This window comes from Pseudorca crassidens, chromosome 12 (assembly GCF_039906515.1).
Source record: "Pseudorca crassidens isolate mPseCra1 chromosome 12, mPseCra1.hap1, whole genome shotgun sequence".
Lineage (NCBI taxonomy): Eukaryota > Metazoa > Chordata > Mammalia > Artiodactyla > Delphinidae > Pseudorca > Pseudorca crassidens.
Genome location: NC_090307.1, coordinates 57,856,025 through 57,870,891, shown reverse-complemented (window position 1 = coordinate 57,870,891; position 14,867 = coordinate 57,856,025). Strand labels below are relative to the sequence as shown.

The following is a 14,867-nucleotide window of genomic DNA, read 5'->3' as shown; positions in this document are numbered from 1 at the left end:
TTACATTTTCAATCTAAAATTGTGGTCTGACCTTCCTCTTAATTTGGGGACACACCATAATTTAGACAACTGCTGAAATCACTTAAGGCTTTGGTTTGGAGTATGAAGCTGGAAAAATCACACCCTCTTAAATTACCCATCACATCCATTAAAATTAACTGTGAAATCAACTTGATGTTGACCCTGTGTGCGTTTGGTATTCAACTAAGATGCTTACCTATCTAAATATTGCCACAGCTGTATATACAACGGTTTGGTTGAAGCCATTAATGCTTTAAGTTGGAAGAATACACATGATGACTTTGGTTTCACTGAGGAAAAAGCCAACGCATTTTTACAATAATACGTCAGTGAAATGCAAAATCAGATACCAGTCCCAAAAGCTTTATGGATCTGAAATGTTTTGGAGATATGTATGGATTTTCAGGTGTTTCCTAGTTTTAACCAACATGTATGCTTAGGTGGAAACAGAAAGCTAACGGATACAGCTCTCTTGAGTACAGTTTTTCTTGAACACATGCCTGTTAGGAGATACAGAGGCAAGTTTAATTTCCTTTTAAGCCTTCTGTATACCATGGTTGATTTTATAGATGGCCTCCTCAAGTGTAAACTCCTAACACTGAGTTTGGAACACACTCTATTGGAGGACAGTATAAAGGACCTTCCTAGGTTCAAACCTTGTCCCCATAACTCCTTGGCTGTGCTGTAATCTGAAGCAAGTCACTCTCTCTGAATCACACTTTCCTCATCTATAAAATGGGCTTAAAAGTACTGAGCAATCCAGATGATTAAGAGGCCTAAATAAAATGAGATCCTGTTGAAGTACCTAGTAAAGTGTTTGGCACATAGGTATTCAATATATTTTAATGTTTATATATATTGTTTTGTTACTGCCTTTATTTTTATTGCATTCGCTCAAAAACTGAATTCTCAAAATCAATGCTTCTACTTTTGCTTGACGTTATTTCATAAGTTTTTAAGAGTAATGATCGTGTGCCTAAGTAATTATGAATTTGGTTTTTTTTACTAAATTGAATATAATTTTATTGCACGTAACCTAATGGAAATCTAACCAAAGTTAGATACCATCAAAATCACATGGTAGGGCTTCCCTGGTGGCTCAGTGGTTGAGAGTCCACCTGCCGATGCAGGGGACACGGGTTCGTGCCCCGGTCCGGGAGGATCCCACATGCCGCGGAGCGGCTGGGCCCGTGAGCCATGGCCGCTGAGCCTGCGTGTCCGGAGCCTGTGCTCCGCAACGGGAGAGGCCACAACAGTGAGAGGCCCACGTACCGCAAAAAAAAAAAAAAAAAAAAAAAAAAATTACATGGTACTTAGGAAAAATGATCAGCATGTCTCCAAATATCATTTACTCCACTGTTTTCCGTTCTTCATCCGGTTGTTAATGTGGTTTAAGTTTGGAGCATTTTTGTTTTGTTTTAATATTGCTTTGGAATAACATTACTCCAGTAAATGTTCCTCAAATTAAAAATAGAACACTTTAAAAAATATCACCCTAGAATGATTTAGAACATACTCGCCTTTTCAATATCCCAGCACTTGCGGAATATTATAAGGCACATTGAGGGGAAGAATTCAGCCTGCTTAAGGCCTATGGCAGCTGGCACAGAAAGACTATTTCCAAACATATTTTATTACTTTATTGTTCTTAACCTATTAAGACAAAATTTATAAAGTTATTAAATGCCTGCATTATGCCATGTCTCATATGAGGCTGTGAGGAAAGACAGATGAACCAGACGTAGTTCTCCTATCTAGAAAAGGTGGCATCTATGGAAACAAATCATTACAATTTCATATAATAAAAATGGAGTAGTAGGAGTAGATTAAAGGAGTTACATGAACATAGAAGTCAGCCTAGGAACCCTGCCTGGGGATCAGAAAGATGCCCCAGCGAAAGACATACAGAAGGCAAAGCGGAAGCAGTGTATCTGCAGGTGTACTGAACCCCAGGGCAGACAGATCCCGGCCGACGCCTCCAGGAATCAGATGCGGCCGCTCCCAGGCACCATCTCGCCAGATGGCAGGAGGGAGCGGCTGGGATCCTTAGCATGGGACACATATAAGTGAACATCCTCCAGAATGTGTGGCTACAGTGAGGAGCTCTGGTCTCCGTGATCCCACTGAGGACGGGGGTCTAGGTGCTGGTGGAAACAGCTCTCAGAGAACACTGAGCAAGCAGCCCTGTACCCTGGAGGTGAAGCTGTGTGTTTCACCCGTGCACTTGGCTTTGGCCTTAGGCAAATCTTGTCCTCGACCTGCATGGAACCTCACAGGCTCCTTTAGAAAATTCACCCTATATCATTTAAAATATACCACAATGATCCACATCCCCTGTTTTTGGTTGTTGTTTTGTGGTTTGTTGTTGGGTTTTTTTGTTTTTGTTTGTTTGGTGGGTCGGTTGGTTGGTTGGTTTTTTTGGCTAAGCTGCACCGCTTGCGAGATCTCAGTTCCGCGGTGTGGACTGAACGCAGGCCACGGCAGTGAAAGCCTAGAATCCTAACCACTAGGCCACCAGGGGTCTCCCAACATCCCCTTTAGATAAATTTGTCTTCTTTAAAAATCTTTTAAAGAATTTGTATCATTTTTTAATCTACGATTAAGTATGTAAAACTCATTCTGTTTATGATTAGCTATGATTCCTTGGTAATCATACATATTTAGTATGTATGAAAGTATTTTCAAATGTAATGGAATTTTGTGAGTGGTAAGTTTAACAATTAGTGATGCTAACATAATGTTAGTTTATACCATTCAATTAAATTTTTATTAGTTTTGATCTTGCAATTTTTTAATCCGTGGTTTAGTGCCAGTAACTTTTTTCAAGACTCAAATATTTTATATCCTCTTGAAAGGCTCATAAGCTGAGGCCTGGTGCCTCACAGGACATAATCATTGTAATACCTGTTCTGTGCCCTTATGGGATTGCTGTGGGGTTAAGTGGGGTGAGGGACTGAAAGTACTTCTGAATCTAGAGTGAAATATAAATATTTGTTATCATGAATATATTGCTATGTATAGAAAATCAGTCTACTGTTGATACCACAGAGGACAGTGTATGTGTATATACATATATATATATGTATTGTCTTATTTTTATGGAATAACTGCCCCTAGAATACTTGGTAATATACATTAATCATTACTTATTAATACATTTGTTATTTATAATTAGTAAAAATATATACATATATACTCAGAGTAGTATTATCTATAAATACATTGTCTTACTTTTTCGGAACATCTGTGCCATCTTGTTTGCTGCCTTCATGAAGGATATGTTTCCCTATAGCATAGTTGTTCAGAGTTCAGTTCTAGAGTCTGACTGCCTAGGTTTGAATCCTGGCTTTCCTGCTTATTAGCTGTGTGACTGTGGGAAAGTTAACTAACTTCTCTGGACCTCTCTTGCCTCACTAAAACTTGGAATGACAATAATAATTAATGATTAAGTTGTATAATCCATGATAAGTTCGTGGAACCGTGTATGTCAGATCGTATGCACTCGATAAACGATGATGGCTGTAGTAAAAATAACAGTAGTCCTACTAGGAATAAAGGAGGTGAGAACAATTCTCCAGCTAGGAAAGGTCTTTAATTTACACACGCAGTATAGGAAGAACACAGGTGTGGACATATGTTCGGTTTCCATCACTGCTGTGTCCTCAGTGGAGAATGTAGTACAGGGACCACGACTGGGGGCTGACTAACCCACCTCTCCACGTGCTGGGTTCTCTGTGTGGGAACTTTGTCAGTTTCCATTACTTGTTCAAGTGAGGATTCATTTCAGCCCCAAGTCCAAGGGCTCACTGCTCTGTTTCCTGCCATGGCACGTCCTGACTTTCCTGGATGCTTTGAACTGCTTTTGAAGATCACATTCTATTACCACACGTTACAAAGAATTCTGGTTTTGATCCTGGGAGTGGGCCATACTGCATTGCTTGGCCCAGAAATCAAGGATTTCAGTGTGAGGTTTGGGGTAAGAGCCCATGGCTTTGCAAACAAGGCGGCCTGGCTCTTAGCCCAGAGCGGGCCTTCAGCAGGACTTCATGCCAAGTTACCCTGTTTCTCTTGCTCTATATCTTTTTTTTTTTTCCCAGCAAATACATATTAAGCGCCTGAAAGACACTATCATAAGAGCTGTGAGAGATACAAAAAAAAAAAAAAAAAAAAAAAAATCATCGTGAACCTATCTCATTAATCTAATCAATTTAAAAGACAAGTCTAGGGGACTTCCCTGGTAGTCCAGTGGTAAAGAATCCACCTTACAATGCAGGGGACACAGGTTCGATCCCTGGTCGGGGAACTAAGATCCCATATGCCACGGGGCAACTAAGCACACGAGCTGCAACTACTGAGCTCGCGCACCTCACCAAGAGCCCACGTGCCACCCACTACAGAGCCCACGTGCTCTGGAACCCATGCACCACAACTAGAGAGAGGGAAAATGCATACACCACAACTAGAGGGAAGTCCGAGCACCACAGCAAAAGATCCCGCGTACCGCAACAAAGATCCCGCGTACCACAACCAAGACCTGATACAGCCAAAAATAAATAAATAAATTTTTAAAAACGCAAGTCTATGAATAGCAATAGTGGGAGTCAGTCAAATGATATATTGTATTTCTTACATTCATCAAACTGATGTTCTACCATTATGTGCATCTGAGATTTAAGAGGCTTCCTGCCTGGGTCTCTATGGTAGATACTATATGCCAAGCTGGCTCTACAGGCATCACGTCTGTGGGCAGATTTTAAGCAAAGGGGCCGCTTTACAAAATTCTATACAAAATTCTAGTCCTGTGACAGCCCATGACCTTGTGCTGTCTTCACAAAGCAGCACGTTCATGCTCTTCCTTGCTTCTGTATGGGATCCTCTGGCCGCAGCCGAGAGCGCTCAGGCCATGGGAGGACTTTTCTATTCGAAACCAATGGGTGTAGAAAGCTCTATCAGGAAACCGAAGGTTAGTTTTTTTGAGTTCTTGTGGCCTTATCATGGAAAATGGCCCGATAAAATAGATTCAACAAAATGAGACTTATACAACCATCGAGGCCCATCTAATATCCACTTTGATACCATCAATGGATGTGACAACTTTAGGACCTTGGTGAACTTTATGCTACAAACAGGCTCATTTAGAGCTGTTCTCCAGATAAACTAGAACTCAGAGACTGAAGGTATCAAGGACTGATGGAATCAAATGTTTCTGTTAAAGACAGCAAATATACAACACCTCAGGGGCTTAATATTATTCTTTAAATGTCCCTACTCTTAAAAACGTAAGATTAACAGACAAGTCATTGTGATCTTTATAAAGTATAAAATTATTCCATTAACAAGATGACATTCAAAGCAGTGAAATACACATTAATGTAACTAAAAGAAGAATATGAAAGTATGAGATCGGGAGATGAAAGAAAAAAAAAAAAGCCGCCCAGAAGAAAAACAAACAAAAAACCTAGAATTGATCGTGAAATACCAGTTGATTTCTGAATAGAAAATATTAAAGTGCTAGCAGGATGGAAGGGTCAAGTGGCAGGCTTTCTACCTACCATATTTGGAATTGGTCCTTACCCAAACTCTACTGTATTAATATATTCTTGAAAGAACTAGAAAACATTTTTAAAAGCGTCATCAAAATCACAGATACAGGAAAGTGGCCCCGGAAGCAAAGTGTGGCTACCCTCTACCCAATAAACGGAGCGTATTTCTACAGGCAGACAAGAGGAAAGACCTAGACGGAGACCTTTCTAGAATCTGCAGTTCATTCATTTTCTTTTACCAGAGCGTGGCACTTAAAATTAGGAAGTGAAATTCCTTGATTAGCCTTTGCCTCTTTCTTGCTTCTTAACTATCCCTGCAAATATCCGTAAACATATACACGCAAAATTACAAAACAGTAACAATAAGGACAGGGTACCCCAGCTGCCCATTAGGTAATCAGGCTCATTCTGAGGTCCTTTGTCTGATAGTCCAGTTTTGTTCTTAGAGAAAGATCCGTTTCCTTAGAAAGACATATGAACGGGTTTAAGATGTGTAAAACTATAATTTTTTTAAAATTCTACTGAGCCAAGTACTGTGGAGGTACAGGGCTAGAGACGGTCAAGACAGGGGGTCTGACGTCTTGGGAAGACAGAAATCCATAATCACAGTGCAGGGAGGAGAGGTGGGTGAGGCATCTTCTATGGGCTAAGAGGGCACAGGGACAGTGTGGATAATTCAGGAAGTTTTCACAGAAGAGGTGATAGCAGACAGGACATGTGAAAGATGAGTAGGAGTTTGCCAGGTAAAGAAAGGGAGGGTGGAAATTACAGGCAGAGGAACAGTGTGTGTCAAGTCAAAGAGCAGGAAATATGTCAATTATATTATATTTGAAAAAGGAGCCAATGCTGTCTAGGGAGAGAATAGGAAGAAGCAGAAGAGAAAGGGTTACGTTATAAGAATCCCAACAAGGGGTTTGGGCATCATCCTTTAGGAAGGGAAGAGTCACTGAAGACCTTTCAGGCAGGGAATACAGTGATCAAGTTTGCCTCTTCAAAAGATAACTCAGGGGCTTCCCTGGTGGCGCAGTGGTTGAGAGTCCGCCTGCCGCTGCAGGGGACACGGGTTCGTGCCCCAGTCCGGGAGGATCCCACATGCCGCGGAGCGGCTGGGCCCGTGAGCCATGGCGTCCGGAGCCTATGCTCCGCAACGGGAGAGGCCACAACAGTGAGAGGCCCGCGTACCGCAAAAAAAGATAACTCAGAGGACAGTGTAGGTTTTGACTGGAGACAGAGAAGCCTGTAATTATTAGGGAAGGCCTGTCAAGATCAAGGCAATCCATGAGATGGAGGAGATTGGATTCATGGAACTGATGACTATGTAAACATACCTATGAGGAAGGGGAATGCGGGGTTACGAATTGGATATTGCCAATTTCTTTATTTTTGAACGTTCGAATCAAACGTAAGGGGGTTCCATTAAGCAAAAAAGAGTTGGATTGAACATAAGAAAGTTGTGAACAAATAGCCAACTGCAAGATGAAGTTCTTAATCTGGGTCCATGAATGACCTTTAGAGAGTCCCTACAACCATCTGAAATTAAAACCACACTTTGTACATGTGTGCATATGTGAATTATTTCTGGAGAAGAGTATCTATAGCTTTCAACAGATAATCTGAGGAGTCGATGACCCAAGACGTAAAAGAACCTCTTCATTGCAAAATTTGTAGAATTGCAATCTCAATGAAGTTTTAGAAAACAGGGTTGAATACCATTATGGACTGTGTTTCTAAACTTTAAAAAAATCCATACCCCCTTCTGATATCCTATAGGTATATATATATACACCCTGGCATAAACAACCTCCTTCCACTCTGAAAGGCTGAGAGATTCTCCTAAGGGAAATATGCAAAGCGTCCCCCTTCCCTGCCTCACCCCTGTCTTCCCCCTGCTCCACCACCCCAATCACGCTGAGAGTCCTTCACAGTAGCACCCTCCGGCCAAAAAGATATGGTTAGGTTTTACTTTCTGTCACTGTAATATACAAACCAATAGATATTTCATTTTCCAAATTTAAAATTAGGTTCTGATAGGGTTTCACTTCTAGTAATATGACAGGATAGATACACGTATGCACACACATACATATATATATAAGCATACATATATATTCTTAAAAACATCAAAGATCTAATGAGTTAGTAAGGAGTTACTGGAAAGCAGAAAGTGGAAGAGGTAACCAAAACAGTAAAGATACTCCCGCCCTGAGGGCATTTGCTGAATCAGGTTGATCATTAATTCAGGTTTTGATGGTCCCCTATAGCAGGAAGAAGCAGACAGACATTAAAGTCCAGAGCCTGCCCAAGGAGAAATCTAACAGGAAAATCCTATCCCATACAACACGCACCCCAAAAGCTTATACTCTATAGGTAAGGATGAATCAGAATGTAACCATCTCCACGTGAGACACTTCCCAACCCCAGCTCCAAACGAAACAAAATACACATGCACAAAAAACTCCTGTGGTGGTAGAAGGCAAGAGATTATCCATTCATGAGAAGTTGTAACCATATACATACTTCTTTCATGCCCTTGGCCCAAATTCACATCAACTGAGCGGTTCAAACGCCCTCAATCCATGAATAGTTCAAATGATAATCCTCTACAGAAAAAGGAATATTTTCCTAGGCCACAAATAGCTGTCCAAAATAATTCTCCAAGGAAAGTGACCTGTTACACTGTCAAAAATAATCAAACGGGGCTTCCCTGGTGGTGCAGTGCTTAAGAATCCGCCTGCCAATGCAGGGGACACGGGTTCGATCCCTGGTCTGGGAAGATCCCACATGCCGCGGAGCAGCTAAGCCCGTGCACCACAACTACTGAGCCTGCACTCTAGAGCCCGCAAGCCACAACTACTGAGCCCGCGAGCCACAATTGCTGAAGCCCGCGCACCTACAGCCCGTGCTCCGCAACAAGAGAAGCCACCGCAATGAGAAGCCCACGCACCGCAATGAAGAGTAGCCCCCGCTCGCCACAACTAGAGAAAGCCCGTGTGCAGCAACAAAGACCCAACACAGCCAAAAATAAAAACAAATAAATTTTTTTTTTAATAAATGACTTTAAAAATAACCAAGCACACAAGGAAACAGGGCATCATAGCAAGAAGAGAACAGACCCTCTGAGGATTAAGATGTTGAATTATTAGAATTGTTACAATACAGATATACATGCCATGTGTAAAGAAATAAAAGATAAGCTTTAGAAGAACTGTGGGGGAAAAAACTATTTGTAAATGACTAGGAGATTGGAAAAGTGTTACTTCTGTGACGGGCAGAGCTTTATAAAGGGGAAAAGACGTACAGGGGGTGTGAACCAGGTGCTTCTGGGGTGCTGCCAGCATTCTATATCTTGGCCTAGATGGTGGTTACAGGATGTTCATTTTGTAATTATTCTTTAAGAATATTATATACACAGAGAGAAAATTTAACAAAATATTCTATTACAAGGCAAACTATGCTTTTTCAAATTACAAAAACAATCCCCTACCACATCCCTCTCCCGACCCCGCAGGATTCTGATATGCCCTCCTGTTGGAGAATCAACAGGATGATGTTTAGGGCTATAGAGTATAGAGGAAGGACTGCAGAGATAGGGTATGAGGAACCACATGTGCTCCAGTGGCACCTTCTACCCCATGGGTCTGTACTGGAGGGAGGAGCGTAGAGGAAGATTGACCAATGCTTGGGATCTGGTCAGTGTCTTCCCTGAGCTCTGATGCCTTATAACTTCTTTAATCTGTTCTTCTCAAGAGCATATGTAACCCAAAGACTTAGTAATCACACACCAGAAAAATTTGGTTACAAAAAAAAATTACTAACACTAATAAAATATTAGGGCTATTTTTATGAGACCATGACATTGTTTCAGAATTAAACATTTGACAGCTTTCAAAATTGAATTCACATACCATGAAATCCACCCATTTAAAGTATATAATTAGTGTCTTTTTTTTTGTTTTCTGTTTTTTTAGGCTATTCACAGAGTTGTGCAACCATCACCCACAATCTAAGTTTGGAACATTTCCATCACCCCAATTAGTCACTCTCCACCCTCTGACCCCAAACCTAGGCAAGCCCCAACTGACTTTCTGTCCCTCAGAATTAAAATGTATGCTTTTAGTTTAACTGCCTTAAAGCAAACTATTTTTCTATTATGAATGCTTGAAATTGCCCCAAATCTAATCTCCTGAAAAGAATTGCTAATTCAGCCTATGACTGTTTTCTGTTGGGGGCAGTGTTTAAGTGGCGCTACCTTGGGGATCTGTGCAGATGCCGAGCATTTCCAGGGCAACATGCTTGACCTGAAGATGGTCTCTCCTCACCCCTGTGACCCACTCAGCCCCCAAACACACATGCAACCTCAAACAGGGTGTGATGATCAAAAATGCCAGCACAACTGCATGTAGGTCTTGGCCACCAAAGCGAGTAGGTGGCACGTGCCCAAGTCTTTACGTAACCTCTGAATCGTTGTAAGATTTGACTGTCACAAAATCATTAGGCATGTACTGTAAAGATTTCCGTGAAGGGAGAGGCAAAGCCTGGTAGAAGTCGCTGCCAGGAGCCCCGAGGCAGTAGAGGCAGTGGTGTAACCGAATCAAACTTGGGTCCACTTGGTCGAAGTAAAGCCAGTCTACTGACACCAGGTGGTGGTGAAGGAAAGTACAACATTTACTGTAAGGTGCCATGCTAGGAGCTTGGGACAGCTAGTACTCGAAAAGCCTGAACTCCCCAGCAAAGCGTTTTAAAGGCAAGATGAGGGAGGGGCAGCCCAGCTTGTGTACAATTCTCTGATTGGCTGATGGTGAGGTGACAGGATGGTTAACAGTGTCAATCCTTAGGCACCAGTAGGTCTGGGGGCTACATGCTCATGGTCACCAAGTAGTTCATTTCTTCCATTTGGTGGCATTTTAGCATCTGTAAAACAACTCGGGAAATGTGCATCAGATACCATTCTCTAGGTACTTCAGAGAGGAGCTGCGGCTGTGGATGGAGAGAGGGGTCTGTCCCGGGAAGGCCCCGTAGGGTCCTGCTCGGTTCACAGGCACTATGAGGCAGGCACCGGGCAGATTCAAGGGCTCATCACTTTGGTTCTTCCCTTTTGCAGGTTCTCTGAGTGGTGGGTAGACTGTGCTTCTCAGAGCATCTGTGGGGGCCCATCTATATGGGACCGTTATGTATTTTGTCTTTTAGGACAGGAGGGAGGGGCATTCAGTGAAATCCACCTGGGTCTTTGTGATCTATTACTTGGAGTTCAGATTATTTTGCTCTTGAGGTCCTATCTTAGTCTTATCAGGATGCTCTCACAAAATATCGTAGGCTGGAAAGCTTAAACAACAGACATGTGTTTTCTCACGGTTTCGGAGGCTGGAAAGTCCAAGATCAAAATGCCAGCAGGGTAGATGTCTGGAGAAAGCTCCCCTCCTGGATTCTAGACACTGCCTTCTCACCCTGTCCTCACATGGCCTTTCCATGTGAAGAGAGAGAAGGGGACCGAGAGAGGGAGACAACTCCCCGGTACCCTCTCTTCTTATAAGGGCACTAATCCCATCACCAGGGTCCCACCCTCTGGACCTCATCTAAGCCTAATTACCTCCCCATCTCCAAATACCAACACAACCGGGTTGAGCCTTCAACATATGAAGCCTCTGGGGAAGGGGGTGCAGACATTCAGTCCATAACAGGTTCCCTTCGGTGCATAAGGTAATATTATGACCAATCCCTCCCTTTAAACAGAACAAATAAGATAAAATTTGAATTAAAAGGGGGTGGGGTAGTCTTCCTCTGTTAGTTTCCCCTATTCTTGTAAATAGTCTTTAATGTGACCTGTCTATCATGAACTGTTCCTGTGAAGGAAAAATAAACTGGCCCTTCCCTTCTAAGAAAGGTACATCTTAACGTTTGTGGGGTTCAGGTGCTAAGTGAACGGCTACCAAGCGCCTGCTGGTCAGAGAAAGTGACACGGCAGAAACCAGCCCCCAGCCTCGCCAAGCTGTTTCCTTTGACATTCCAGAGGCCCGCCCAGCCCTTCTGGTTTCCCGGAATGTTGTCCCTGGGTCGTCACGGGGTAGCCGAGGAAAAACCCTGCAGCCTCCCCGGTGAGCTGCAATAAGACCTCATTCGCCGACAGGGACGGATACCCTGAGTGGCCCCCACGGAGCCCGACGCAAGCTCGGGGGCACAGTCACAGCGGCCAGTCCCCGTGTGGCCCAGCGCGTGCAGAGTGTCCCAGACCCACTGCCCCAAAGGGACAGTTCACACCCAGGTCACCACAGCCCACCATCTCACAGAAGAGGTGGACGTGACCGGATTGCACAGACAAACATCCGACAGGCTCCGACAGGCTCAGTTTAGGCGGCACGGAGGTGACTGGGGAGTCTGGTTCCTCTCAGCACGGGCGTTTTATCAATTGCATCTCAAATGCTGTCACTCACCCGGAAAGGTCCTAAAACACCCCTTGCTTCCGCTTCTGAAGCAGAGGGATGTGGTGGCAGCTGTCTGGGGGAGATGGGGCTGGGCCTGAGGGGTAGGAAGGAAAATTACCAGGTGGGACTGGACCAGATGGAGGAAAGCAGGCAGTGCAGGAAGGTGGGAATATCCCCACTGACGTCCAGCCAGCATCCCTCCACTGGAGGCCCAGGGGCTGCGTAGAAAAGTTCCATCAGCTGGGAAGCTAGGAGAAATGCCCTCATCTTATAGGAAGACTTTTCCTTTTCACAGAGCCTTGAAGAAGCTCAAGGAGAGATGTCAGCAGAACTTAAAAGGGACTGAATCCCTTACATAAGTGAACTTGTGTATTGGAGCCATTGTATACATGAAGCCTGGAAATAGGAGATTAATATCAGGGCTGGTGTAAATAATGGCTATTAATTGCAATTAATAACATTAATTACAATTAATTACAATTCACCACAGTAGTATTAAGCATTTACTTTGTTCCAAGTCCTGCACTGGGCCCTTTACCTGTATTATCTCACTTAACCTCTCAACAACCCTATCAGAGAAGTACTTTCAGCATGCCCACTTTACAGACAGGGACACCAAGACTCAGAGAAATTAAGCTCCCAAGATCACCCAGCTAACAGGAGGCTGACCTAGGACTGAAATCATTGCGTGATTCCATAACTGTAAGCTCTGGCAGGAAGGAGCGACCTCACTCACGTTTCTAAAGTGAGTATCTTTCCAACTAGCCAGTTTGGGATTGCCTCAGGCAGGCAAGGAGCTGGGAAAAGAAGAGAGGGAAACAGCCACGCCTTAGGCCGCCCCAGGCTGGGACAAATAGACAAGATCTCGCAGGGGTGCTGTAACCACAATCTAGCCTTCTTCCCGGTCTCTTTAGCACAGCACAGGCTATGAATGGGGTGGGGACCTGTAGCCCCAGGGAGACTGAATTCCAGGCCACCCTTCTCCCACATTTCCCCGCAGAGCTCATCTTGGAGGGATAACTGTGCCCATCATTCCCAGATTCCAAGCCAAGCGGTGTACCCCAGGAAACTAGTTTAACTGTAGATTCGCTAGGAACACACACATCCGAGGGTCCACGACTACCGTTCATTCCTGAAGAACCAGCCCAGTCACTCATTTTGAAGGTGAACCTTAGTGTGTATCAGAATCACCTGAAGGGCTTTTCTTTTTTTTTTGCGGTACGCGGGGCTCTCACTGACGCGGCCTCTCCCGTTCTGGAGCACAGGCTCCGGACGTGCAGGCTCAGCGGCCATGGCTCACGGGCCCAGCCGCTCTGCGGCCTGTGGGATCTTCCCGGACTGGGGCACGAACCCGTGTCCCCTGCATCAGCAGGCGGACTCTCAACCACTGCGCCACCAGGGAAGCCCCTGAAGGGCTTTTAAAAACACAGATTGCTGGGCTCCACCCAGTGCTTCTGAATCCTGGGTCTGGGTGGAGCCTGAGAACTTGACCCACAAGTTCCCGGCGCTGCTGGCACTGCTGATTGGGGGACCACCTTTGAAAACCACCATTTTAACTGATGGAAGCCTTAGCTTTGTGACTCCATTTCTGGGCATGTATCTCCGCATGTTGAAATGTGATAGCGGCTGTTCAAGGACGTTCATCCTTACCACCTGTGCTGATTTCCTATTGCTGCTGTAACCTTACCACACACTTAGGGGCTTAAAACAACACCAGTCATCTTACAGTCTTGGAAATCAGAAGTCTAAAATGGGTCTGCAAGGGCCGCACTCTGTTGTGGAGACTCCAGGGGAGAATCCGTTTCCTACCTTTTGCAGCTGCTAGAGGACGCCGGCACTTCCAGGCTCATGGCCCCTTCCTCTGTCCTCAAAAACAGCAGCAGAGTAGCATCTTGAAACCTCTCCCTCTCCCTCTCTCTCTCTCTCACACACACCTCTGCTCCGAGTCCTCTGTCCTCAAAAACAGCAGCAGACACACACACACACACACACACACACACACACACACACACACCCCTCTGCTCCGAGTCCTCTGTCCTCAAAAACAGCAGCAGACACACACACACACACACACACACACCCTCTGCTCCGAGTCCTCTGTCCTCAAAAACAGCAGACACACACACACACACACACACACACACACACACACACACCCTCTGCTCCGAGTCCTCTGTCCTCAAAAACAGCAGACACACACACACACACACACACACACACACACACACACACACACACACACACACACACACACACACACACACACACACACACACACACACACACACACACACACCCTCTGCTCCGAGTCACTTCTTCTTCGCTAACCCTCTTAAAAGAATCCTTGTGATTTCATTGGCCCACCCCAGCTGAGCCCACCTAAATAATCCAGAGCAATCTTTCCACTTTAAGACCATCGGGACTTCCCTGGAGGTCCAGTGGTTAAGACTCCACGCTCCCACTGCAGGGGGCACGGGTTCAATCCCTGGCTGGGAACTAAGATCCCACGAGCCACGTGGCGCGGCCGAAAAAAAAAAAAGACCCTTAACTTAATCACGTCTGAAATCCCCCTTGGCGATGGAAGGGGAACATACGCACAGATTTTGAACGTTAGGACGTGGGCACCTTTAGGGGCCTTCGTTCTGTTCACCACCCCAGCCATCCAACAGCTGCTTACCCTCCTATATCACAGTGCCCTTCCCGCAAAAGAAAAACCGAAACCTTATCAGGATTTGCATGATGCCATCCCTCCTTCGGACTCGCCTGGTAATGAAGCATCTTGCACGGAGGACGGGTAGTGGGGGGAGGAAGGTAGGAGCCCTGAGGGAGGGAGGGAGCCAAGTGCCTCTTAGACCAGGCCCCGAACACCCACTAAACCTCCCCA

General features: G+C 44.8%; 1 protein-coding gene and 1 long non-coding RNA gene across 19 annotated transcripts in view; one reads left to right on the top strand and one right to left on the bottom strand.

The window, feature by feature from the left end:
• The window catches only part of DLGAP1 (DLG associated protein 1), a 1,249,429-nt gene that overhangs the window by 1,148,595 nt on the left and 85,967 nt on the right, over positions 1 to 14,867 (top strand). The gene's annotated exons all lie outside the window — the stretch shown is intronic.
• Positions 8,591 to 14,114, bottom strand: LOC137203458 (uncharacterized). Its single transcript, XR_010933129.1, has 2 exons — positions 13,998 to 14,114; positions 8,591 to 13,917 (listed from the first exon to the last, which is right to left on the bottom strand). It is a non-coding gene; the product is annotated as an uncharacterized lncRNA (long non-coding RNA).